The sequence below is a fragment of the Ranitomeya variabilis genome, chromosome 3 (genome assembly GCF_051348905.1).
Source record: "Ranitomeya variabilis isolate aRanVar5 chromosome 3, aRanVar5.hap1, whole genome shotgun sequence".
NCBI lineage: Eukaryota > Metazoa > Chordata > Amphibia > Anura > Dendrobatidae > Ranitomeya > Ranitomeya variabilis.
The window spans coordinates 380,210,682-380,235,356 of record NC_135234.1 but is presented as its reverse complement, the minus strand read 5'-3'; the positions used below and the strand labels follow the sequence as shown (position 1 = coordinate 380,235,356).

The following is a 24,675-nucleotide window of genomic DNA, read 5'->3' as shown; positions in this document are numbered from 1 at the left end:
AAGTGGCATTTCCGAAGCAAATTACAATAACACTAAATTTCACACTGATAAAGGCAGCTACGAAAAAAGGTTTCCTGAATATTGTACTAACAACCATGAGGCCCGCGTAATCTACCCTGCCACATAGGATACTGAGAGGTTAAGCAAGGCTGAGAATTAGCACCGAGGAACAAAGTCCGAGACAACATACAAGCACGGCTGGCCTCCATAGAAGACAACCCACGCCCTGTGTAGTTCTCCTAGGTTATTTCATCACAATCTGATATGAAGTCACTGGGATGATTTGCAGACAACATTTTTTTGCCTGCAACTGTCACCCAGTACACAAATCCAGCAGATTAATATGGTGTACAGTATTTTCTTGTAAAATCACAAGGATCCACAATGTTACCCAATTATAAATATCTTCCATTCACAAAAAGCTTACAGCACCTTCAATCTAAGGGCAAGGGTCTGAAACCCGCCTGAAAAATGATAATTACTTACGGGTAATTTGATTTTCCAGATCCATGACAGCACCGGTACATGAGAGATGGTCCCGCCCCCAAGAACAGGAAACCTGCATAGGAGATAAAAGATGGGGGCGGCACCTCTCTCCTCAGTTTGTTTACAGAGAATGTAAGGTAACCGCTATGTTAGTTTTAGGCATATAAAAAATTATATTTAACTCTAAGACTATTTATCTATTGTTATGTTAAGTGGTTATTACCCCATCTTTCATTTGTGTCTCTTTTTTTTAAGATTTTTTTTTTTTTTTTTTTTTTTAAGATTTTTTTTTTTTTTTTTTTTTGTGAATCACACACCATCACCAAGATAGGGCGGGAACTAGAGCGGTGCTGTCATGGATCTGGAAAATCAAATTACCCGTAAGTAATTATCATTTTTTCCCTTCCCCATGACAGCACCGGTACATGAGAGGAAGAAATAGAAAGAACCTCTAGGGTGGAACAACAGCAGATAGTACTTTCCTACCAAAGGCAAGATCTGATAGCCCCAGATTCAATCTATAATGGCGGAAGAAAGTAGAGGGAGAAGACCATACTGCTGCATTACAGATTTGCTCTATCGATGCATTTGCCCTCTCTGCCCAAGATGTGGAAATAGCCCTCGTAGAGTGGGCCGTAACACCAGGTGGAGGGACCTGTCCCGAAGAGGAATAGGAAAGTGATATAGCCATACGGAGCCAACGTGCAATAGTCGATTTTGTGGCCTTTTTTCCCCTGTTTGCCCCCTGAAAGGAGACAAAAAGGGCTGTAGACTGTCGCCATGGTTTTGTCACTTCTATATATTGAAGAAGGCAACGTCTGACGTCCAAGCAATGGAAGGTTTCTTCTCCCTGGGATTTTGGATTGGCACAGAATGAAGGCAAGATTATCTCCTGGTCCCTGTGAAATTTCGAGTTGACCTTAGGTAAGAAGGCCGGATCAGATTTTATAATTACCCTATCCTCCAGAATTTCAGTATACGGAGGGTCAATAGATATAGCCTGAAGCTCACTAATGCGTCTGGCTGAGGTAAGGGCAATCAGGAGAACTGTTTTTAGAGTTAGCGCTTTTTCCGATATGGAGGAAAGAGGCTCGAAGGGAGAGGAGGTCAAGGCGTTTAAAACTAAATTCAAATCCCAGGGAGCGACCTTTGGACGAGGTTTGAATGGTCTGGCTGTAAAGGAGGCCCGAATGAACCTACACACCCAGGGGTGATCAGCCAATTTTTGGTCAAACAAGGCGCTAAGCGCCGAAACTTGCACTTTTAGAGTGCTGGTAGATAATCCCCTCTCCAGACCCTTTTGGAGAAACTCTAGGATTTCAGATATAGGGACCTTCTGAACGGTATCAGTTATCCCTCGGCCTGAGAATTCTAAAAATTTTCCCCATACCTTTTGGTATTTATCAGTTGTGACTTTTTTTCTACTGGACAGTAGAGTAGTAATTAACGGATCCGAGAACCCCTTTGCTAGCAGAAGTCCCCTCTCAAGTTCCAAGCAGTGAGGTGTAGGCTGTGAACCTGAGGATGTGTCACCGGACCCTGGTGCAGAAGGTCTGGGACCTCTGGAAGTATCCACGGGTCCGAGATGGACATACGTCTGAGCCAAGTGAACCAAGCTCTCTTTGGCCAGAAGGGTGCGATTAAGATTATGCGTGATTTCTCTTCTCGGATCTTCTTCAGGACTGTAGGGATCAATGGGATCGGGGGAAACGCATAGGCTAGTTGGAATTTCCATTGGTGTAGTAACGCATCTACTCCTTCCGGGTTCTCTTTCGGGTTTAGAGAGTAGAACCTTTTTACTTTTCGATTCTGCCTTGTGGAAAAAAGATCCACTTGAGGAAGCCCCCAGACTGCACAGATTTCTCCAAATATTCTTTGATTTAGCGACCACTCGCCCTGGTGCAGGACGTGACGACTCAGAAAATCTGCGACAAAGTTTTCCGACCCCTTTAAGTGTGTACTTGTGAGGGATAAAAGGTGGTTTTCGGCCCAAAGAAATAATCTTCCTGCTTCTACCATTAGGGAACTTGATCTGGTTCCTCCCTGTCGATTTATATACGACACCGTTGTGCTGTTGTCGGACAATACTACTAAATGTTTTCCTTTGAGGTCTTCTTCTGATTGAAGAATTGCTTGCCTTACTGCTGTCAATTCCCTCAGGTTTGAGGAGGCTGATTGCATCTGTGGATCCCATAGACCCTGTAGGATCCGATCTGATAGGTGTGCTCCCCAACCTAACGGGCTCGCATCCGTGGTCAGTACCACCGGATTCTGGATTGACCATGGGACCCCTTTTTTTAGATTCCCGGAATCTAGCCACCAGCTTAGAGAGTTCCGGACATGTTGTGACAATACGATTTTCCGGTTTAGATTGTAGGGTATTCTTGTTTGTTCTGACAGGATCTCCCACTGTAGGTCTCTTGAATGAAGTTGTGCCCATTGGACCGCCGGAATTGTTGCAGTAAGCATGCCTAGGAGAGACATGGCTTCCCTCACCGAGACGTATTGGGCCACCTGTATTTGTGTTATTCTTTGTTTTATGACCTCGATTTTCCTGTCTGGAAGGATACAGATCTGTTTGATTGAATTTAATTGGATCCCCAGGAACTCCGGGCCGGAATCAATCTTGATTTTTTTAAGTTTATTATCCACCCTAGTTTGGTTAGTAGCTCTCGTACTGTCGTAACTGCTTTTATGCAATCTTCTTGATTGCTGCTATCAAGAGGAAATCGTCTAAATAGGGCACTAGCAGAATGTTTTCTCTCCTTACGAAGGATGCTACTTCCGAAATTATTTTTGTAAAAATACGAGGAGCTACCTGTTACCCCAAAGGGGAGACATTGGTATTGTAGATGGGTGTAGACCTGCCCCAGCTGCACAACCAACCTCAGGAATTGTTGATGCTCTCTGCTGATTGGCACATGATAATAGGCATCGGTAAGGTCTATCACTGCCATATAACATCCTGGATACAGCAGTTTTACCGCCGTTCTCAGAGTCTCCATTTTGAATTTTTCTACTCGGATGAATTTGTTTAATTCTTTTAGATTGAAAATAGTTCTTAAAGATCCATCCGGTTTTGGAGTGAGGAAAAGGGTGCTGTAAAATCCCCTTCCTATTTCCTGTGAAGGTACTCTTACCAGGACTTTTTTGTCTAGAAGAAGACGAACTTCTTTTTCGAGAACTAACTGGTTCTTTTTGGCCACACGAGTAACTTTTATTCGGTGGGGAGGAAGGGAGATGAAATTTAACCGTAGACCGTCTGATAACAAGTTGATTATCCATTGGGACGGCTGTAAGGTTACCCACTGATGGACAAAAAACCGTAACCTTCCTCCCACCTGGAATATGGCGTCATTGTTTAGGATCTGGTTTTGGGGGTTTATTGAAAAGAAAACCTCTTTCTCTTTTCTCACCCCAGGGTTTCCCCCGTGTGGTTCTATCCGTTGGGCGGCCTCGGCCCCTACCTGATCCTCGAAAGGACCGACGATTGTCATACCAACGTCGTCTAAAGAAGGGAGGTGGAGGGAAGTGTTTTTTCTTGTCCGCCGCTTTTTCTAAAATCTCATCTAAAGCGCTGCCGAATAGATATTGACCCTCACAGGGGACTGCACAGAGCTTCACTTTGGATTGGAAATCAGCATTCCAGTTCTTTAACCATAACGCCCTTCTTCCTGAATTTGAAAGGGCACTAGCCCGGGCAGCAAACCGCACAGAATCAATGGCAGCGTCCGCCAGGAATCCCGCTGCATTTTGAAGTGGAGGGATGACTTCTAGAAGTCTGTCTCTTGGACATTTGTTTTTTATTTGGTCGCCAAGTTCCTCCAGCCATTTAACCATGGCACGGGCAGTACAAGTAGCCGCTACTCCAGGTTTAAACGCCCAAGTTGAGGCCTCCCAGGTTGATTTTAGAAAGGCATCCGCTTTTTTATCTAGGGGGTCTTTTAGGGCCCCCATGTCCTCGAAGGGAAGTGCTATGCCCCTGGAGGTACTTGCGATAGCTGCGTCCAACTTAGGTGCCTTTTCCCATTTCTCGCAAATTTCCTCACTAAAGGGATATTTACGTTTTAAGGCCTGGGGAACTGAAATCTTTTTATTCGGTTTTTTCCATTCTTTTTTAATGAGATTTAGAATGTTATCATGAAACGGGAAAACTTTTCGTTTCTTATCCTCCAAATTACTGAACATAGAGTCCTGAACTGTTTGCTTCTCTTTTGGCGTCTCAACCCCCAGGGTGGACCTGACCAGTTTTAGCAACTTCCCCACATCTTCTGATAACACATAAGGCCGGCCACACTCTTCATCTGAAGAGTCCAGGTCCGAACCCTCGTCGGGCGGAAGCTCACCCAGTTCACCCTCGGATTCTACGTCAGATGCCTGGGCAGACGTAGGGAATGGGTTTACGGAGCTCTGCAATCCATGATGTTTTAACTGCTCCTTTACAGTGCTTTGTACTTCGCTTCTAACAATATCTTTTATATTCTGAAGCAAAGATGAAGACTCTTCAGACACAGTTTTTTCTATGCATGAGAGGCACATACGCTTTTCATACGTTTTGGGGAGGCTTCTATCACAGAGTGCACATACTTTATGCTTTTGTTTAGAGGTGACTTTTTTTCCCTGCATATATACAAAAAACACAGTGTCACTGACATGTTTTTTGCCTTACAAAGGCACTCACCCACCGGACCCTTAGTACCACGACAGGCTGTGGGATTTCAGCTGGGATCGTCGATTCCTTCAGATCTGCCATCCTGCAGGAGACTGTTCCCAGCGCCTGCTTGCCGCCTTGCACTTTTAAATATGGCGGGCAGGAAGCGGTGTGTGCGTCTCTGAACTTTCTCCCCCCCGGGGAGTGTCAGCACACCGCTTCTTCAGCGTGTAGCGTCACTTCCGGTTCAATCCCGGAAGTTCCCCCATTCAGTCGGCGCCAGCGTCATGATGGGTACGCTCACTTTTCTCCCTCGGCCCAGCCTCCGGCCAGGAGCGGACGCCGGGGAGTCCCCAGTGGGAAAGACGCATCTGCAGCTCCAGGTATGGAGGCGACGCGCACACGCCGCCACCGCTGCTCCCACCGCGGACCTCGGTCAGAGACCGGCAAAGCAAGGGAGACCTCTCCCCATGCAGCACCGCAGGTTCCCCGCAAGAACAGGAAACCAAACTGAGGAGAGAGGTGCCGCCCCCATCTTTTATCTCCTATGCAGGTTTCCTGTTCTTGGGGGCGGGACCATCTCTCATGTACCGGTGCTGTCATGGGGAAGGGAAAAAAGTAGGAAAACATTAAAATGAATTAACATACGCATTTCTGTGTAACAAATGACTTGCCATTTATATGTTCAGGCGTCCGAGCTTCTTTTGACAGCTCTACGTTTAGGATGATGCAAAGTGGTTAAAAGAAGTAAGCTGACCATTCATTAGGAGGTTTCTGCTTGTAAGTCGCTCATCATGTTACACATAAGCAAAAAAAAAAAAAGCCAGCACTTCCTGAAGAGTTTTTTGGATGCAAAACTCAAGAGTCTTAAAGATGCCATGGGCCCTTAAAAGAGGCCCAAAACTTAGGTGTTTTAGTACACATCTGCAACCTGCGCAAAAAGTAGTGTGCACACTCTGCCCGCAGCAAAGCTAGCGAGGGACGCAATCCAGGCCAAAGTAATCATTTAGTCGGTCACATATACAGGCGTTTCTCACAAAATTAGAATATCAAAGTCAAATTTATTTCAGTTCTCCCAATACAAAAAGCTAAACTCCTTATATACAGCGTGTCCGCAAAGTCATGGTGCACTTTTGACCAGTCACTGGAATGCAAAAAAAAAAAAAAAAAAAATATATACAAATGTGAAATCTGCTCCAAATCAAAGAAAAAAAAAAAAAAAACACTCTCCCAGTTTCATACCTATTCAGTGCAGTTTGATGTGGGCTCCATTTGTTGCCCTACATACATCCAAACGAAAGTGAAGTTCTTGACACACACAGGTAAGGACGTCTGGTGTAACAGAGTGAACAACATCTGTGATTCTCTGTTTCATGGCAGGTCACCTCAATCTTCTGCAAAAATCTTGCATCATTGTCGATCTCCTGAAGCATATCTGTAGCAAATGCGCATCGTTTGGGACTGCCAGTTTGATAGAGTGCAACAGACACAATTTGTACCCCGTTAAACAGAGACATTTCTTTAACATCTTATGAACTGTAGTCTTGCTTAGGTGTAATTGTCGCGCATACGCACAGATTATTTAGGGCTCCTTAGGTAGCTATCCCGTATAGCCTCTACAGACTCATCACTGACTGATGGCCTACCAGAACAGGGTTTCTCCACCAAACTGCTGGTTTCCTTCAACTGGTTATCCCACCGAGTAATGTTATTCCTATGTGGTGGCGCTTCGTTATGAACGCGCCGATATTCACGTAGCACTTTGGTCATGGATTCGAATTTAGCAAGCCACAGAACATACTGAACTTTCCTCTGTACTGTCTACATCTCGACTGGCATGGAAAACCACACAGCTGGCATAGTCTTGTTGCATGATGTCAGAGACCTGGCAGTGTATTAATCAGAGATCACATTATTAGGGGTTAACCTGACCGGGAGCTCAGCAACCACTTAAATGAGTTTGTGTTTGAGTGGTTTTTGTTATCTCTTCTCATGAACAGGTCTGATATGATTGGGCCAGAAAAAAGGTGCCAAAATGTAAACTAAATAAATCCTGTGACTGGTCAAAAGTGCACCATGACTTTACGGACACACTGTAGAGTCATTACAGAGTGATCTATTTCAAGTGTATGTTATATCAGTAAATTAGAATACTTTATAACACCAGCTTGAAAAAATGATTTTAAAATCCAAAATGTTGGCCTACTGAAATGTATGTTCAGTAAATGCATTCAATATTTGAATGGGGATCAATTACTGCATCAATGCGGCGTGGCATGGAAGCGATCGGACAGTGGCACTGCTGAGGTGTTCTGGAAGCCCAGGTTGCCTTGATAGTCTTCAGCTCGTCTGCATTGTTGGGTCTGGTCTCATCTTCCTCTTGACAATACCTCATAGATTCTCTATGGGGTTAAGGTCAGGCGAGTTTGCTGGCCAATCAAGCACAGTGATACTGGTGTTTGTAAACCAGGCATTGATACTTTTGGCAGTGTGTAAAGGTGAAAATCCTGCTGGAGAATGAAATTTCCATCTCCAAAAAGCTTGTCGGCAGAGGGAAGCATGAAGTGCTCTAAAATTTCCTGGTAGATGGCTGCGCTGACTTTGGTCTTGATAAAACACAGTGGACGTACACCAGCAGATGACATAGCTCCCCAAACCATCACTGATTGTGGAAACTTCACACTAGACCTCAAGCAGCTTGGATTGTTTGCCTCTCCACTCTTCCTCCAAACTCTGGGACCTTGATTTCCAAATGAAATGCAAAATTTATTTCCATCTGAAAACACCTTGGACCACTGAGCAACAGTCCAGTTCTTTTTCTCCTTGGCCCAGGTAAGAAGCTTCTGGCATTGTCTATTGGTCATGAGTGGCTTGACACAAAGAATGTGACACTTGTAGCCCATGTCCTGGATACGTCTGTGAGTGGTGGCTCTTGAAGCAATGACTCCAGCAGCAATCCACTCCTTGTGAAATCTTTCCAAAATTTTTGAATGGCCTTTATTGAACAATCCTTTCAAGGCTGCGGTTATCCTGGTTGCTTGTGCACCTTTTGTACCGCACTTTCCTTCCACTCAACTTTCCATTAATATGCTTGGATACAGCACTCTGAACAGCCAGCTTCTTTAGCAATGACCTTTTGTGGCTTATCCTCCGTGGAGTGGGTCAATGACTGCCTTCTGGACATCTGTCAAGTCAGCAGTCTTCCCCATGATTGTGGAGCCTACTGAAACAGACTAAGGGACCTTTTTAAGTGCTTAGGAAGCCTTTGCAGGTGATTTTTGTTAATTATTCTAGTTTACTGAGATAATGACTTTTTGGTTTTCAATTCAGGGCTGTGGAGTCGGTAAGCCAAACCTCCAACTTCTCAATTTCCATGACAAAAACGCCGACCCCACAGCCCAGGTTTTTCATTGGCTGTAAGCCATAATAATCAACAAACAGAACTAAACACTTGAAATAGATCATTCTGTTTATAATGACTAATATGGGAGTTTCACTTTTTGTATTGAGGAACTGAAATTAACTTTGATGATATTTGATTTGGTAAGCAACACCTTTTCCAAACTAAATTCCTGAAGTTTCAAAAATGCATAGACTGTAGGCACTGCTTACCACTTTTCAATATTTGAAAACCCCACTGCTGAACATAGATGAGGTGTGCGTTAGCTTCCTGTGCATTGCGGAAACATACAAGTGTGCGTTACCTTCCTGTGCAGCGGGAAGTGCACAAAGTCATCACTGCACATGGTCACTTGATATGAAGCGCTGGCCATCTGGTAATATAAAGGTACAAAAATGCTAGGGTGCCCATCTACAGAAGGAAATACGATAGTAAAAGGGTGAATTTTAAATATATGCTTGCATGTGTGACTTAACCCTTTTTTTGGGGGGACAACCCCTTTAAATATTTACTGAACATAAAGTCTTTAGATTCGTCAAACAGGACATGACTTGTCCTTGACACTACCTGCCTCTTGTCAGTTTCTATAGGGCTTGAATGATGAGCAAAACCACACTAAGTCATGTCAGGGACAAAGCAGTAAGATCACAGGGGGAAGAAGACACTGCCTGAGTCACCCAGTGGGTGCAGAAGGTCAGCTTGTTCTCAGGTACAACCTGAGTCACTGAGCAGGGCACAGCCGGCTTCCTGTGGGTGGTGAGGAGGGAGATGTCGTGCTCCAGGCTAGGAGAGAGCTGGAATTCTGGATCAACCAGCCACAGTATATAGAAAGCCATTGTTTGACAGACCAAGGGCTACACTAGTGGGACCTGTCTAAGGTTCTCTCTGGAAGTCGTGTGACAACAGATCACTATGCCAGCACACGTTGCCTCGATGGAACATAGTCTCTTGCCATAACACAGTTAATTACGTGTGCTGCTAGACGATAATGACAGCGTTGGCCCCTAAGGAAGAAATACACAAGCCGGTGACTCAGGATCCATACAGAGTACAAACAAAGCTCACATGACAACTGCACGCCACAACGTAGCCTGCCAACACAATGCACAATTAATAGACGGTACAGTACTCAGCTCTGTTCACTTCCATGCCCTGGGCACCGATAAAAGAAAAATCCCCAGAACTCCACCTTCTCGCTCTACGGTCCCATTCTAGGTGATCATATGCGCTTTCTGTATTGAGAAACAACAGCGCACAATATGTTGGCGCATGCTCACTGAAACCAGACACTGGCAATAAAAGTGCCTAAAAAAAACTAATGGATCCTTGGTCGGACTGCTTAGACACACATGCCTCCCAAAAAGAGGAATGTGCGTTGCAAGAAGCAGGCAGAAAATGGTGAACAAACTTAGGTAGATATGAATAGGGGTACGACGCTGTCATTGAAAGGAAAAAAGGGGCTATGTTAGTCTTTATAAACGTGCCCTACGTATTCCATCTTCTCACCATGCCCTACCAGGCCAACTCACTACTGTGGAATGCCATACGGCTTTCTAATCAGTGAAATATCCCAAAAGACCTGACTGCCAAGAGCGACAACTGCGAATGTCAGCACTGAGTGGCCAGTGTCAGAGTGTAGGGTCACCGTCAATCCATCCATACACTTCCAAGAGGAATAACTGGGATGCAGGACTCAATAGCTGTAGCATTTACATCATAGATGAGATTTTTAGACGGTAACCTGTCCACACATTCATGCTGCCCAAACATCATACTATTCAAGATGTAGCTGGGGACCAAGACTGGAGACGAGATTAGTCTGGTGCCGCTTTGGCCGGCTCTACACAGCGCTGCTAGAGATAACTGACAGCTTCCTCCCCATATACACACACACAAGGAAAGAACTGTCAATCACATTTAGCAGTGCTGGAAGACCCAGAGTAATATATACCTGGCTACAACCATGCTGCCAAGCCCAGATTGATCCCGCCCGCAATTAGGGCAGCATGAATCAGCTGACATGATCCCTTTAATATGGAATGCTAGGAGAACTAACTGGTCCTCTATAATACAGAATTAGAATAAAGTGGTTATTTAATGGGGTTAATGTTTTTAATGTCTATAGGGGGAAAATAATACATCACATGGTATACATTTCCCTCTTTATAGGAAAGCACAGTCTGCTGTACAGCAACTCAAACTGTAAGCAGATGCATCCCTGCCAGATGGAGGTCAGAGAACAAATCCTGGACCTGTCCAATGAGTGGGAACAATACAGTACACGGCAGAGAAAGAAGCTCATGATGACTACCAGCTCAATTTGAGAATACCCAGTGGTATCTAATGCAGCAAATAGGTGGTCATACACCAATTCCATAATACAACTCATATAAGTGCACGCAGAGAAGAGTTTGGGTGGGACTAAGGAGGGTTAGGGTTCTTGGGCATTGGTATTGTTATGTGATTTGCCTAATTGTACTGTTTATATGCTCTGTTATATTAAAGCTTAAGAAAAAAAAAAAGGGGGAAGCTCATGATGTATACAGTAGGCGCAGTGCACACCTGACCTTACCCTCTCCCGAGAGATACAAGTAGCCTCATTACATAGGAGAGGCGTCACAGTACAGACACCTGCCGGCTCCTGAGACATGAAGGTTACACAGAGTCCTCAGCGAGGCTTCCAGCACTAGGCGGCTTCTGTGCAATCTACTGGATTATAACTAGTGTACAGTAATCTCTGAGCCTAGAGGAGCAATTACCGTCATCGGCCACAGGACGCGGCTGGAATCTCCAGGGCCACCAGTGCACCAGGGGCCTGCCACGGCAAACGTGGCCAGAGGACAGGGATCTGTACAAGTCACCAACGTGCCCAGGATGAATACACTGGGGATCAGGGAGCCACTGTGTGCGGTCCACAGCCGTATGGACAGGGAAGTGACTGACAGGTTATACGTGGACAGCCACACACAGGAGGCGCAGCAGCAGCTGAGGAGCAGGACTGGTACTAGTGGTGCGAGAAAACAGTATGTGAATCACACGTGGCCTTCCGTGTCTGCGGCTCACACCACTGTAGTTTATGGGAGAAGCATCAGGCAGGAAGCTCTCTACCGTAGAGAGCCATGTGCATGCATCACCACCTCTCTCTTTAGGGCCTGGTCTCAGGTTTCCTCACTGTAGCCACAGAAGATGAGCACAATACTCTCCGAATAAAGCTCACAAAGCACCACGTGACCTAAGAGCTTTTCCCAGCAAAGTCAGTCAGAAACTTAGGATCAGAATCTAAATCCCCCACCTAAACCCAGTGTGAAGGACCCCATAGCGCGCAGATTGGGGGGAGAGTCCTGAAAGCACAATGCGCACCTGTTTATGGTATACACGTCAGTAGGGAGCACCCCTTTAATTTACGGTGGGGCCCCGGGAGTGCTCAGTATGGCAATGTGGCCCCTGCTGCAGGCGGCTAGCTTCCTATATAGCCTCCTATACCCTAGAGAGGCGGCCAGTGACCTCCACCCCGGGGCACCTCCCGGCAGGACTCACGGTGGGGGACTATTCCCAGGAGGGCCGTCACGCTCCGGCACAGGCCGCACTCCGGGCTCCAGCACGACACACGTGAGCCCAGCCCGGGCGTGCCTCTACCCGGGGGTCACCCCACCGAGCGGCCCCTGGGGAGTACCGCACACACAGAGCCGCACACCGGGTACTCACAGGCGAGCTGTTCATTGACGTCCGGCTGTCAGTCAGGCCGCTAGAGCTCCAATCTCCCACTCCTCGTCTGACGGTTCCGGCCGCTATGACACCTCTGACACAACGCAGTAATCCGCTCCGCCCATAAATCGGGCTACACCAACTGAAAGCCAGGACGAGGGGGCGTTAAAGCGCCTCTCGGTTGGCAGAGCAGTGAGGAGGCAGCGCAGGACGTATCTCCACCCCCTCTTTACAGCCAATGAGCTATGTAGGCTATGGGCGAGATGAGTGGGCGGTGCTAATCATGAAAAGGAGAAGGTGGCCTTCAGCCAATCAGCAGCGGCCGCACCAACTAGCGAGTCAGGTGCCACAGCGTGAGGCAAAGCGCCAAGGTGACAACCAATAGTAGGCGCGAGCCATGTGACGCAGGCGCCCCGATCACGTGATCGAGCTGTGACCGAAACTGGTTCACGGCAGCGACGTCATTTCCTAGCCCTGCTCAATGACTTTATTGTGAACCTCTTTTTCCATCTGTCGGTCGTCACGTGACAGCATGGACCTCTCCGTATGACGCCCTCGGGGCTAGAGCGGTGTACGGTGTCAGTAAGGAGCGGAGGTTCTGGGAATTCTCCGCACTCCCAGCAGGGGCCGGAACAAGACGTGGCCACACGCTGCGCGGGCTAGGAGGCCGGAGTGGCCCGTACAGGGGGCGCTCCAAGTTATCCCCTATGTACTGGGGGGAGGGGAGGGAAGCTGCGTGAGGGGCAATGTCGCTTTATTGGGTAATTATTAATAAAAAGGTCACTGAGGTATCATCTATATGTATCTATAGAGTGAGCACAGCGCTGCGTGCGGCACCGTGATAACACAGAAGGGTGGGATAACACCGGGGGCGGGGAAGAGGGGCCGGGGGCACTGCTGACAGGAGGTGACGGCCACAGGGAGGCCCAGGTGTCCGGGAGCCTGTCACCGGGAGCCTGTCACCGGGAGCCTGTCACCGGCCTATTCATACCGGCCTGAGGACTCTTATTGCCAGGTCATAGTCACTGTGTAGGCAACATGGTGATTAACCCCTTCATGACCCGGGGCGTGTTCGCTTTTCGCTCCCCTCCTTCCCAGAGCCATAGCTTATTTTTCCATCAATATGGCCATGTGAGGGCTTGTTTTTTGTGGGACGAGTTGTACTTTTGAACGACATCATTGGTTTTACCATGTCATGTACTGGAAAACGGGAAAAATATTCCAAGTGCGGTGAAATAGCAAAAAAAAGTGCAATCCTACACTTGTTTTTTGTTTGGCTGTTTTGCTACCTTCACTAAATGCTAAAACTGACCTGCCATTGTGATTCTCCAGGTCATTACGAGTTCATAGTAAAAAAAACAAGGCAGCACACTGTAGCGCCAAAACATGCAAACATGAAAGTTAGACTGCATTACTGCACTAGAAATATGAAAAAATACATTGGCCAATTTATGTGTACCTGGTAGCCACTTCAAGGCATCTCTCAGGTACACGTAAATTGGCCAATTTATGTGCTAAATGCTCTCATTTTTTCATATTTCTAGTGCAGTAATGCAGTCTAACTTTCATGTGTGCAGGTTTTGGCACTACAGTGTGCTGCCTTGTTTTTTTGACTGTACGAGTTGGCGACTCTAGGTTCAGCACCTGTTCACACTTGATCTATGTTTGGATGTGACGGTCAGTTTTTTGAAATTACGAATTCATAGACACCAAACATGTCTAGGTTATTTTTTATCTAAGCAGTGAAAAAAAAATTCAAAACTTTGCTAAAAAATTTAAAAAAATTGCGCCATTTTCTGATACCCGTAGCGTCTCCAGTTTTCTTTATTGTTTTTTTTTTATACTATGAGGTTAGTAATTGGGGTGTCTTATAGATCCATGAACCCATCCCAACCATTACCCCACTTTCCACTGCACCAGGGCAAGTGGGAAGAGCGAGGCTACGCGCCTCATTTGGCGCATCTTATAGATGCGCCTTTTCTGGGGTGGCTGAGAGCTGATGTTTTTAGTCTGGGAGGGGGGCAATATCCATGGCTCCTTCCTAGGCTATTAATATCAGCCCACAGCTGTCTGCCCAGCCTTTGCTGGTCAGATTTTATAGGGGACCCCTATGTCAATTTTTTTCTGGGAACCCCATGTAAACTAGCCAGTAAAGTCTAAGCAAACAGCTGCGAGCGGACATTAATAGCTTGGGAACCTTTATGGCCATTGGCTCCTTCCCAGAATATTAACATCAGCCCTCAGCTGTTGGTTTTCCCTCCGCTGGTCATGAAAATTATGCGGAAGCCCATGCAATTTTTCTTTTTCATTTTTTTGTTAAAATTAACAGTTGCTGTTTGATTACAGCCTGTGTAGGTTCATTCTGTTAATGTTCCTACATAGGCTGGTTACAGTGTGTACAGATATAAACGTCAGTTAGTTATAAGCACATGGCGACTCAATTAACAATTAGCTAATATTAGAGAGACAAGAGTCAAAAACTAGCCATACGAGTAACATTAGAACATATTTATTGAAAACTTCAATTTCAACCTAAAATTTCATCATATATAGTACAACATCATGTTATAAATAGTAACAAATAACTATATCCAAAGTGCATCTAGTACTGCAGGTTCACAGAACGGGACAAAAATAAATCATATATTGTGGCCGTGAGTGTTACCAATCTCTACACATGTGCAATGAAAGTAGATGCATACCAACTAAAGATAAGTATTGCGATAATACAACCACACTGACCATGTGGTGCATCATAAGTAAACACCCCACAATATGTAAAAGATAAGGTGCAAAAGTGAGAAGGGTTAATTACCCATAAATATCCGTAATGACCCGTCTGGACACTGAAATGCTACCCCAACGCGCGTTTCGCGTCTTGTGTCTTCACCGCTTCCTCAGGGAAGGTTACATAGGCTGGTTACAGTGTGTGTTTTACTTACCAACTTAGTGTCAAGGGTGTCAGGCTGACACCTTTTCATTGCTAAACCAAGGGCTTGGTGTCAATGACAGCTGCTGTCACCAAGCCCTAATCCCATTACCCTGATGCTACTGCATCAGAATGAAAAAGGTGTTCAACCAAGAAATTACATCACAAAACTTTTTTTTTTAAATATCTTTATTTAGCTCAAAAAGCCTTCAATGCTGTACAAAAACACATGCAAGAACCGCATACAAAACCGCGTCAAAATACGCGTTTTTGCTGCCAAGAGAAGTAGAAACCTTGCAGAAATTTCTGCAAATACTCAATGTGCGCACATAGCCTTAAGCTGATGGCAGACTCTATTTAAGTAATAAAATATATCTAAACTATATATAGATTATCAAAACAAACGGGGAACAAATAACGGGAGGGATGTATTCAAAATAAACAAAAAGGTGAGGACCCCATATTGGATCCCACCCTAGCAAGCCACTAGGCTTAACTTTCATTAAATTAACTAAAATACATAAGGGGTGTTGATAAAAAATGTCCCTAATCTGCCTTCTATTTATGACGATACAATATTGATCCCGGGGGAAATTACGGTATTAAAGCAGCAATAAAAACAGCAGTACATAAAATATTAGGACACAGTTCTTGCACAAGTATACCAACATTACATAAATAAATGTGGGTAGTTCAGGTATATACACTGCGTGCAGAATTATTAGGCAAGTTGTATCATGTGATATATATATTCACATGATACTTTTTATACATGTCCTACTCCAAGCTGTTCAGGCTTGAGAGCCAACTGTCAATTAAGTAAATTAGGTTTTGTGCATCAATGTAATGAGGAGGGGTGTTGTCTAATGACATCAAAACCCTATATACAGTCATGGCCAAAAGTATTCACACCCCTGCAATTCTGTTAGATAATACTCAGTTTATTCCTGAAAATGATTGCAAACACAAATTCTTTGGTATTATTATCTTCATTTAATTTGTCTTAAATGAAAAAAACACAAAAGAGAATGAAGCAAAAAGCAAAACATTGATCATTTCGAACAAAACTCCAAAAATGGGCCAGACAAAAGTATTGGCACCCTCAGCCTAATACTTGGTTGCACAACCTTTAGCCAAAATAACTTCGACCAACCGCTTCCGGTAACTATCAATGAGTTTCTTACAATGCTCTGCTGGAATTTTAGACCATTCTTCTTTGGCAAACTGCTCCAGGTCCCTGATATTTGGAGAGTGCCTTCTCCAAACTGCCACTTTTAGATCTCTCCACAGGTGTTCTATGGGATTCAGGTCTGGACTCATTGCTGGCCACCTTAGAAGTCTCCAGTGCTTTCTCTCAAACCATTTTCTAGTGCTTTTTGAAGTGTGTTTTGGGTCATTGTCCTGCTGGAAGACCCATGACCTCTGAGGGAGACCCAGCTTTCTCACACTGGGCCCTACATTATGCTGCAAAATTTGTTGGTAGTCTTCAGGCTTCATAATGCCATGCACACGGTCAAGCAGTCCAGTGCCAGAGGCAGCAAAGCAACCCCAAAACATCAGGGAACCTCCGCCATGTTTGACTGTAGGGACCATGTTCTTTTCTTTGAATGCCTCTTTTTTTCTCCTGTAAACTCTATGTTGATGCCTTTGCCCAAAAAGCTCTATTTTTGTCTCATCTGACCAGAGAACATTCTTCCAAAACGTTTTAGGCTTTTTCAGGTAAGTTTTGGCAAACTCCAGCCTGGCTTTTTTATGTCTCGGGGTAAGAAGTGGGGTCTTTCTGGGTTTCCTACCATACAGTCCCTTTTCATTCAGACACCGATGGATAGTAAGGGTTGACACTGTTGTACCCTCGGACTGCAGGGCAGCTTGAACTTGTTTGGATGTTAGTCGAGGTTCTTTATCCAACAACCGCACATTCTTGCGTTGAAATCTGTTGTCAATTTTTCTTTTCCGTCCACATCTAGGGAGGTTAGCCACAGTGCCATGGGCTTTAAACTTCTTGATGACACTGTGTGCACGGTAGACACAGGAACATTCAGGTCTCTGGAGATGGACTTGTAGCCTTGAGATTGCTCATGCTTCCTCACAATTTGGTTTCTCAAGTCCTCAGACAGTTCTTTGGTCTTCTTTCTTTTCTCCATGCTCAATGTGGTACACACAAGGACACAGGACAGAGGTTGAGTCAACTTTAATCCATGTCAACTGGCTGCAAGTGTGATTTAGTTCTTGCCAACACCTGTTAGGTGCCACAGGTAAGTTACAGGTGCTGTTAATTACACAAATTAGAGAAGCATCACATGATTTTTCGAACAGTGCCAATACTTTTGTCCACCCCCTTTTTATGTTTGGTGTGGAATTATATCCAATTTGGCTTTAGAACAATTCTTTTTGTGTTTATTTTTTTTCATTTAAGACAAATTAAATGAAGATAATAATACCAAAAAATTTGTGTTTGCAATCATGTTCAGGAAGAAACTGAGTATTATCTGACAGAATTGCAGGGGTGTGAATACTTTTGGCCATGACTGTAAAGTGTGCTTAATTATTAGGCAACTTCGTTTCCTTTGGCAAAATGGGTCAGAAGAGAGATTTGACGGGCTCTGAAAAGTCCAAAATTGTGAGATGTCTTGCAGAGGGATGCAGCAGTCTTGAAATTGCCAAACTTTTGAAGCATGATCACTGAACAATCAAGCGTTTCATGGCAAATAGCCAACAGGGTTGCAAGAAGCGTGTTGGGCAAAAAAGGTGCAAAATAACTGCCCATGAATTGAGGAAAATCAAGCGTCAAGATGCCTTTTGCCACCAGTTTTGCCATATTTCAGAGCTGCAACGTTACTGGAGTAACAAAAAGCACAAGGTGTGCGATACTCCGGGACATGGCCAAAGTAAGGAAGGCTGAAAAATTACCACCTTTGAACAAGAAACATAAGATAAAACCTGAAGACTGGGCCAAGAAATGTCTTAAGGCCGGTTTCACACGTCAGTGGCTCCGGTATGTGTGGTGACAGTTTTCTCACGTACCGGAGACACTGACTCACGTAGACACGTTAAAATCAATGTGTCTCTGCACATGTCAGCGTGTTTTCACGGACTGTGTGTCCGTTTGAAAAACACGGAGACATGTCAGTGTTCGTGGGAGCGCACGGACCCACTAAAGTAATGGGTCCGTGTAAAACACGTACCGCACACGGATGCTGTCCGTGTGCAGTCCGTGTGCCGTGCAGGAGACAGCGCTACAGTAAGCGCTGTCCCCCCAGCTTGTGCTGAAGCCGCCATTCATCCCTTCTCTCCAGCAGCGTTCGCTGGAGAGAAGGAATGAAAAATTGTTTTTTGGTTTTTTTTGTGGTTGAAATAAAGTTCCCGGTAACCAACCCCCTGTGCGCCCGCTGCTGGAGAGAAGGGATGAATGGCTGCTTCAGCACCAAAAGCAGCGGACAGCGCTTACTGTAGCGCTGTCTCCTGCACGGTCCGTGTGGTACCCAGTCGGCACACGGTTGCCGCACATGTGCCAAACTGATGTGCCACATGAGCTCACGGACACGGATAACTCCGGTACTGATTTTTCTGGTACCGGAATTATCTGGACGTGTGAGACTGGCCTAAGACTGATTTTTCAAAGGTTTTATGGACTGTTGAAATGAGAGTGACTCTTGATGGGCCAGATGCTGGATGAGTAAAGGGCAGAGAGCTCAACTCCGACTCAGACGCCAGCAAGGTGGAGGTGGGGCACTGGTATGGGCTGGTATCATGAAAGATGAACTTGTGAGACCTTTTCGGGTTGAGGATGGAGTGAAGCTCAACTCCCAGACCTACTGCCAGTTTCTGGAATACAACTTCTTTTTCACATGCCTCCAACTACTCCACAGCGTGGCTGGCCTGTAAAGGTCTCAAAGAAGAAAAAATAATGACATGGCCCCCTTGTTCACCTGATCTGAACCCCATAGAGAATCTGCGGTCCCTCATAAAATGTAAGATCTACAGGGAGGAAAAACAGTACACCTCTCGGAACAGTGTCTGGGAGACTGTGGTGGCTGCTGCACGCAATGTTAATCGTAAACAGATCAAGCAACTGACAGAATCTATGGATGGAACACTGTTGAGTGTCATCAGAAAGAAAGGTGGCTATATTGGTCACTAATTTTTTGGGGGTTTTGTTTTTGCATGTGAGAAATGTTTATTTCTAAATTTTGTGCAGTTATATTGGTTTACCTGGTGAAAATAAGTGAGATGGGAATATATTTGTTTTTATTAAGTTGCCTAATAATTCTGCACAGTAATAGTTACCTGCACAAACAGATATCCTCCTAAGATAGCCAAATCTAAAAAAAAAAAACACTCCAAACTCCAAAAATATTAAGCTTTGATATTTATGAGACTTTTGGGTTGATTGAGAACATAGTTGTTGATCAATAATAAAAATAATCCTCTAAAATACAATTTGCCTAATAATTCTGCACACAGTGTCAGTCACTGTTAATTGACATTAGTACATCGGCAGTCGTTGTTGTCTACCACCCTTAGGAAATTATTATACATCCCTATAGCAGAAGGTACAAACTATTTCCTGAATTTCTCAAACTTTAAAGGGAACCTGTCACCCCCAAAATGTAAGTTGAGCTAAACCCACCGGCATCAGGGGCTGATCTACAGCATTCTGGAATGCTGTAGATAAGCCCCAGATGTAACCTGAAAGATGAGAAAAAGAGGTTAGATTATACTCACCTGGGCGGGCGGTCCGATCCGATGGGCATCGCGGTCTGGGGCCTCCCATCTTCAAAGGATGACGTCCTCTTGTCTTCACACCGCTGCTCCGGCGCAGGCGTACTTTGTCTGCCCGGTTGAGGGCAGAGCAAAGTACTGCAATGCGCAGGCGCCGGGAAAGGTCAGAGAGATCCGGTGCCTGCGCACTGCAGTACTTTGCTCTGCCCTCAACAGGGCAGACAAAGTACACCTGAGCCGCAGCGTGAAGACAAAAAGAGGACGTCATCCTATGAAGATGGGAGGCCCCGGACATCGACGCCCATCGGACCGGGACCGCCCCTGGGTGAGTATAATCTAACCTCTTTTTTTCATCTTTCAGGATACATCGGGGGCTTATCTACAGCATTACAGAATGCTGACAGCTGCATTTAACTACCGCTTCTGGCCATTGGGCCGGAAATGTGCGCATTACTGACCCCCGTCACATGATCGAGGGTCAGCGATGTGTCGGCATAGTAACCAGAGGTCTCCTTGAGACTTCTGTGGTTGTTGATGCCAGCACGTCAGCTCAGCTCAGCACGCAAAAAAACAAGCTCTCACCCGACCCCAGATCACGAAAAATGGAGACGCTCCGGGTATCGGAAAATGGCGCAATTTTTTTTTTTAGCAAAGTTTTGAATTTTTTTCACCGCTTAGATAAAAAATAACCTAGACATGTTTGGTGTCTATGAATTCGTAATGACCTGGAGAATCACAACGGCAGGTCAGTTTTAGCATTTAGTGAATCTAGCAAAAAAGCCAAACAAAAAACAAGTGTGGGATTGCAATTTTTTTGGCAATTTCACGGCACTTGGAATATTTTTCCCGTTTTCCAGTACATGACATGGTAAAACCAATGATGTTGTTCAAAAGTACAATTCGTCCCGCAGAAAATAAGTTGCTGTCTTGGCCCAGTCTTCACGTTTTATCTTATGTTTCTTGTTCAAAGGTGGTCATTTTTCAGCCTTCCTTACCTTGGCCATGTCCCTGAGTATTGCACACCTTGTGCAGCTCTGAAATATGGCAAAACTGGTGGCAAATGGCATCTTGGCTGCTTCACGCTTGATTTTCCTCAATTCATGGGCAGTTATTTTGCACCTTTTTTGCCCAACACGCTTCTTGCGACCCTGTTGGCTATTTGCCATGAAACACTTGATTGTTCATTGATCATGCTTCAAAAGTTTGGCAATTTCAAGACTGCTGCATCCCTCTGCAAGACATCTCACAATTTTGGACTTTTCAGAGCCCGTCAAATCTCTCTTCTGACCCATTTTGCCAAAGGAAACCAAGTTGCCTAATAATTAAGTACACCTTATATAGGGTTTTGATGTCATTAGACAACACCCCTCCTCATTACATTGACGCACATCACCTGATTTACTTAACTGGTAGTTGGCTCTCAAGCCTGAACAGCTTGGAGTGGGACAACATGTATAAAAAGTATCATGTGATATATATATATACATCAGAGGTGTCAAACTGCATTCCTCGAGGGCTGCCAACAGGTCATGTTTTCAGGATTTCCTTAGCATTCCACAAGGTGCTGGAATCATTCTGTGCAGGTGATTAAATTATCACCTGTGCAATACAAGGAAATCCTGAAAACATGACCTGTTGGCGGCCCTCGAGGAATGCAGTTTGACACCTCTGATATACATGATACATGATACAACTTGCCTAATAATTCTGCACACAGTGTATATACCTGAACTACCCACATTTATTTATGTAATGTTGGTATACTTTTGCAAGATCTGTGTCCTAATATTTTATGTACTGCTGTTTGTATTGCTGCTGTAATACCGTAATTTCCCCCGGGATCAATAAAGTATTGTATCGTCATAAATAGAAGGCAGATTAGGGACATTTTTATCAACACCCCTTATGTATTTTAGTCAATTTAACCCCTTAACGACCGCCGATACGCCTTTTAACGGCGGCCGCTAAGGGTACTTAATCCACAGCGCCGTTAATTAAAAAGTGAATAGCGCCCCCCAGAGTCGGATTTTCTCTGGGGTCTCGGTTGCCGAGGGTAGCCGAGACCCCAGAGAACATGATTCGGGGGGTTTTTACCGACCCCCGAGTTGCGATCGCCGGTAATTAACCGTTTACCGGCGGTCGCAACAAAAAAACGCGATTTGCCGTTTAATTTCTCTGTCCTCCGATGTGATCGCACATCGGAGGACAGAGAAATGTGGTCCCCGATGGCCCCCAATAGCCCCCCAATACTCACCTATCTCCCCCGGTGCTCCTCGTGGCTCCCGATGGGCGCCGCCATCTTTTTTCCGGGAAAAAATAGCGGGCGCATGCGCAGTGCGCCCGCCGCCCGGCACCCGGATGTTCTTTGGGGTCTCGGCTGCCGGGGGTAGCCGAGACCCCAAAGAACATGATCGGGGTCGGTTTGCACCGACCCCTGCTTTGCGATCGCCGGTAATTAACAGTTTACCGGCGACCGCAAAAAAAAAAAAAGCGATCAGTTATTTCTCTGTCCTCTGATGTGATCGCACATCAGAGGACAGAGAAATAGGGGGATTCGGGGACCCTATCATACTCACCCGGGGTCCCTGGGTCCTCTTCTGTCTTCTCCTGCCAGCCGGCTTTTTCATCATGGCGGGCGCATGCGCAGTGCGCCCGCCATCTGCTGCCATCTGCCGGCCGGCAGGAGAAGACAAGTTGGGGCTAAAATTAGGGTTAGGGTTAGGGTTAGAGTTAGGGTTAGGGTTAGGGTTAGAGTTAGGGTTAGGGTTAGAGTTAGGGTTAGGGTTAGGGTTAGAGTTAGGGTTAGGGTTGGGGCTAAATTTAGGGTTAGGGCTAGGGTTAGGGTTAGGCTACTTTCACACTAGCGTTTTTTGGCTTCCGTCGCAATGCGTCGTTGGAGAAAAAACGCATCCTGCAAAAGTGCTTGCAGGATGCGTTTTTTCTCCATTGGCTTGCATTAGCGACGCATTGCGACGGATTGCCACATGTCGCATCCGTCGTGCGACGGATGCGTCATGCTTCGGCGGACCGTCGACACAAAAAAAACTACATGTAACTTTTTTGTGCGACGTGTCCGCCATTTCCGACCGCACATGCGTGGCCGGAACTCCGCCCCCGCCTCCCCGCACCTCACAATGGGGCAGCGGATGCGTTGAAAAAACAGCATCCGCTGCACCCGTTGTGCGGCGCTTACAACGCTAGCGTCGGTACGTCGGCCCGACACACTGCGATGGGCCGAGTACGACGCTAGTGTGAAAGTAGCCTTAGGCTTCTTTCACACTTGCGTCGGTACGGGGCGGTCGCAATGCGTCGGCCCGATGTACCGACGCACGTTGTGAAAATTGTGCACAACGTGGGCAGCGGATGCAGTTTTTCAACGCATCCGCTGCCCAGTCTATGTCCTGGGGAGGAGGGGGCAGAGTTACGGCCACGCATCCGCGGAAATGGCGGACGCGACGTACAAAAAAAAGGTTACATTGAACTTTTTTTGTGACGACGGGGGCTAAAGTTATGGTTAGGGTTGGGGCTAAAGTTAGGGTTGGGGCTAAAGTTAGGGTTAGAGTTGGGATTAGGGTTAGGGTTTGGATTAGGGTTGGGATTAGTGTTACGTTTGGGATTAGGGTTGGGATTAGGGTTAGGGTTGGGATTAGGGTTAGGGGTGTGTTGGATTTAGGGTTTTGATTAGGGTTATGGTTAGGGTTGAGATTAGGGCTGTTTTGGGGTTAGGGTTGTGATTATCGTTAGGGTTGTGATTAGGATTATGGATCGGGTTGAGATTAGGGTTAGGGCTGTGTTGGGGTTAGGGTTGGAGTTAGAATTGGGGGGTTTCCACTGTTTAGGTACATCAGGGGGTCTCCAAACACGACAGCCAATTTTGCGCTAAAAAAGTCAAATGGTACTCCCTCCCTTCTGAGCTCTGCCGTGCGCCCAAACAGTGGTTTACCCCCACATATGGGGCATCAGCGTACTCGGGATAAATTGGACAACAACTTTTGGGGTCCAATTTCTCCTGTTACCCTTGTGAAAATAAAAACTTGGGGGCTAAAAATCTTTTTTGTTGGAAAAAAATATATTTTTTTATTTTCACTACTCTGCATTATAAATTTCTGTGAAGCACTTGAGCTTTCAAAGTTCTCACCACATATCTAGATAAGTTCCTTAGGGGGTCTAGTTTCCAAAATTTGGTCACTTGTGGGGGTTTCTACTGTTTAGGTACATTAGGGGTCTGCAAACGCAACATAACGCCCGCAGACAATTCTATCAAAGTCTGCATTCCAAAATGGCGCCCCTTCCCTTCCGAGCTCTGCCGTGCGCCCAAACAGTGGTTTACCCCCACATATGGGGTACCAGCATACTCAGGACAAATTGGACAACAACTTTTGGGGTCCAATTTCTCTTGTTACCCTTGTGAAAATAAAAATTTGGGGGCTAAAAAAATCTTTTTTGTGGGAAAAAAAATATTTTTTATTTTCACTACTCTGCATTATAAACTTCTGTGAAGCACTTGGGCATTCAAAGTTCTCACCACATATCTAGATAAGTTCCTTGGGGGGTCTATTTTCCAAAATGGGGTCACTTGTTGGGGGTTTCTACTGTTTAGGTACATTAGGGGTCTGCAAACGCAACATAACGCCCGCAGACAATTCTATCAAAGTCTACATTCCAAAATGGCGCTCCTTCCCTTCCGAGCTCTGCCGTGCGCCCAAACAGTGGTTTACCCCCACATATGGGGTACCAGCATACTCAGGACAAATTGGACAACAACTTTTGGGGTCCAATTTC

General features: G+C 45.6%; 1 protein-coding gene across 1 annotated transcript in view; it reads right to left on the bottom strand.

The window, feature by feature from the left end:
- The window catches only part of PTP4A2 (protein tyrosine phosphatase 4A2), a 75,553-nt gene extending 63,091 nt beyond the window's left edge, over window positions 1-12,462 (bottom strand). Inside the window, exon 1 of the mRNA XM_077296040.1 lies at window positions 12,243-12,462. The gene's annotated coding sequence lies outside the window, so the exon portion shown is untranslated. The remainder of the gene's footprint in view (window positions 1-12,242) is intronic.
- Window positions 12,463-24,675: the final 12,213 nt, after the last annotated feature.